Source organism: Belonocnema kinseyi, chromosome 8 (assembly GCF_010883055.1).
Source record: "Belonocnema kinseyi isolate 2016_QV_RU_SX_M_011 chromosome 8, B_treatae_v1, whole genome shotgun sequence".
In the NCBI taxonomy this organism is placed as follows: Eukaryota; Metazoa; Arthropoda; class Insecta; order Hymenoptera; family Cynipidae; genus Belonocnema; species Belonocnema kinseyi.
In genome coordinates this window covers 74,386,305-74,389,222 of record NC_046664.1, presented here as the reverse complement: position 1 = coordinate 74,389,222, position 2,918 = coordinate 74,386,305, and the positions used below count along the sequence as shown (strand labels likewise).

Below are 2,918 nucleotides of genomic sequence, written 5' to 3'. Positions count from 1 at the left end.
AAAATAATTGAAAAATATTCCACTTATTTCAACAAAACTTTTTTTATTCTTTTGAAACGTTCTAGAATTCTTTAAAATGTTCTAGTTCCTCTTAAAGTAAATATTGAAAATAAAAAATCATAAAAAAATTTTCTGTAAATCTTGAGCAAATTTATTTATTCTCTTCGAACCTTTCATCATTAAACTCACAAATTTAGTAGACATTCAACATTTTTTTTAAACAAGAGTTCGTAAAGTTTCTATTACTATTTAAATCTTTCACTTTTCCATTAGGACGGATATAAACATAAAAGCATAAATTTCTAATAAATACATATTTTTACGGTTAAATAAACTATGAAACTCACTACTTCAGTTGAGTTTCGGAATTTGTCAAAAAAATTATATTAAGTTTTTATTGTATTTTAACTTTTACATTTTTATTAACAATGGAAAATATTGAGAAATATTTTTTTATTGTGCATACATTTCTTATAGGTATATAGTTTTATTGTTTGCTAACTTATGAAACTCACGTCTTTAGTATGTATGTATTTAATCCCTCCCTTTTACGGGTTTGAGGGCCACCGCTCCCTGTTCATATATTTACAATTCCATCCTTAGTCTAACTTAACTACTACTTATATTCTACTCTTTCGCATTACGTAGGATAAACAATAGTAACAGTAGTGATATTAATTCCTAAAATGAGCGAGCTTCCAGGGCTTCCGTTTCCTCTTACCATAAAAAAATGCATTTTCCACGATATTGAAAACAATTTTCGTTTTTTTACTGTCTCTTTTCAGGATCACCCGTTTGGCTCTGCCCTACTCCCTTGCTTTCCCTTACTTCATCCAATTTCTTCATCCACATCACTCCCTGTCTACTATCATCCAAGATCCATCTTACACACTCATCCGCACTCAACTGTCCCTCTTCCTCTCCTGTACATCTCTCTAATACATGTGCCCATGACTTCATTTCGTATCCATATACTCTGCATAAATTCTCCTCTTCATTCATCCAATATCTGCATGCTCTCACTCCTTCTCCCATTCTGAACCGTACAACCCTACTCCATTTTTCTTCCTTTTTTATTTTTTGCAGATATTCTGGTTCCGTCAACCCTTTGACCATCATATACCATCTATTGTACCTCGAATCTATAATCTTTGTCCATCTCTCTTCTCCTTGTTTAACCAATAGCTCTAACTCTATGTCCTGCCACTCCATAACCCCTTCTCGAATATAACATACCCTTCTCATTTTTCTCCTTTCTACCTCCCATTTTGAATTTCCGTTCCTCCTTTTCCTTTCTCCTTTAGCTTCTTCTCTAAGTCTGCCAATAGGATACTAAATAGTAACGGACTCAAAGGGCACCCTTGCCTTAGACCTCGGCTTGTCCAGAAAACCTGCCCTTTTTTCTTTCCTATTTTCACCCTAATCCTGGTTTCAGTAAAAATTTCCTTTATCCTCTCCACTAACTTTTCCTCTACACCCCTCTCTTTCATTGCCTGCCATAGTGCTTTTCTATTCACTGAGTCAAACGCTGCTTTGAAATCTACGAACAAAGCGAATACATATTTTACGGTTAAATAAACTATGAAACTCACTACTTCAGTTGAGTTTCGGAATTTGTCAAAAAAATTATATTAAGTTTTTATTGTATTTTAACTTTTACATTTTTATTAACAATGGAAAATATTGAGAAATATTTTTTATTGTGCATACATTTCTTATAGGTATATAGTTTTATTGTTTGCTAACTTATGAAACTCACGACTTTAGTAAATATTCAGAAGAATAAAAAAAATTTTTTAACATTTTTTATTCTCTTAAAACTTTTTTTATTTCTCAAAAGGCTTCTAAATTGTTTGTTCGAAATCATTAAAGATATACATTTTGATTACAATTTTTTTAAATCTTTTGAGAACCTATAAATATCTTTTAAGCCTACTTGATTTATTCTAAAACTTAATAATTTTGCCAAACTGAAAAATTTGACATTGAAATTTTGTAATTCATTGTCGAAACTCTGCGAAATCATTAAAAAATTTTAAAATATCATTTTCAAAATTCAAAAATACAAAAAAAAATTATAAGCGAAACAATGCACGATATGAATAAAAGTCAAGAAAAGAAAAACCTTGCTTTTTTAAATCTATACAAGATTAGCACAACAACTTTTTGAATTTTCTAAAAAAAAAACGAAAATTTTAATTTTGATCGCACAAAAGTAATCAAAAATCAAAAATTCTTTTTTTACTGAAAGTATAATTTTCTTTTTATTTATAAGAACAACAACATTAAAATAAATCAAATTTTTGGATTAACGACAGAAGCTACGAAAAAAATGTCAGAACAATTGTTTACCCAAAAAGGACCTAACTTATTAATCATTTTTTGATAGGATGCGTAGTTTTAGTTTTAATCGTAAACAATGATTGTTTATTAAAAATTGTAGAAGCTTTCAATATTAAACATTAAATTTAGTTTTCTAATTTTGAACCTTTAAATTTGAAAAAAATAGATGCATTTTTAGCAAGCAGATCAATTTGCCACGAAAAAATACCAATTTTATAAAAAAAAATGAAATTTTCAGAAAAAAAATACATTTTCAATGAAATTGATGCAATTGAACAAAAATGAATCGCCAATCAAAAAAAATCAACAAAACTACATTTTGAGATGAAAATTAATTTTTTAATACAGAAGAAAAATTTAGGACAACTGATGTTTCTGATCACTTGTTTATTCGTTTCTAAGATTCTAAAAATGTAATATTTTTAATATTTTTATTAAATTCTAAATACTTCAAAGATCTCAGATATCTCAAATCAAAAATTTAACAAAAAGATCATTTTCAACGAAAAACATTTCAACAAGGTACTTGAATCCTCAAACAAAAAAAACTGAGTTTCAGCCAGTTGTATTTTCAA

The 2,918-nt window shown here is 28.3% G+C and overlaps 1 protein-coding gene across 1 annotated transcript in view; it reads right to left on the bottom strand.

Annotated features, from left to right (window-relative positions):
- Window positions 1-2,918, bottom strand: part of LOC117178550 — a 55,391-nt gene that overhangs the window by 22,872 nt on the left and 29,601 nt on the right. The gene's annotated exons all lie outside the window — the stretch shown is intronic.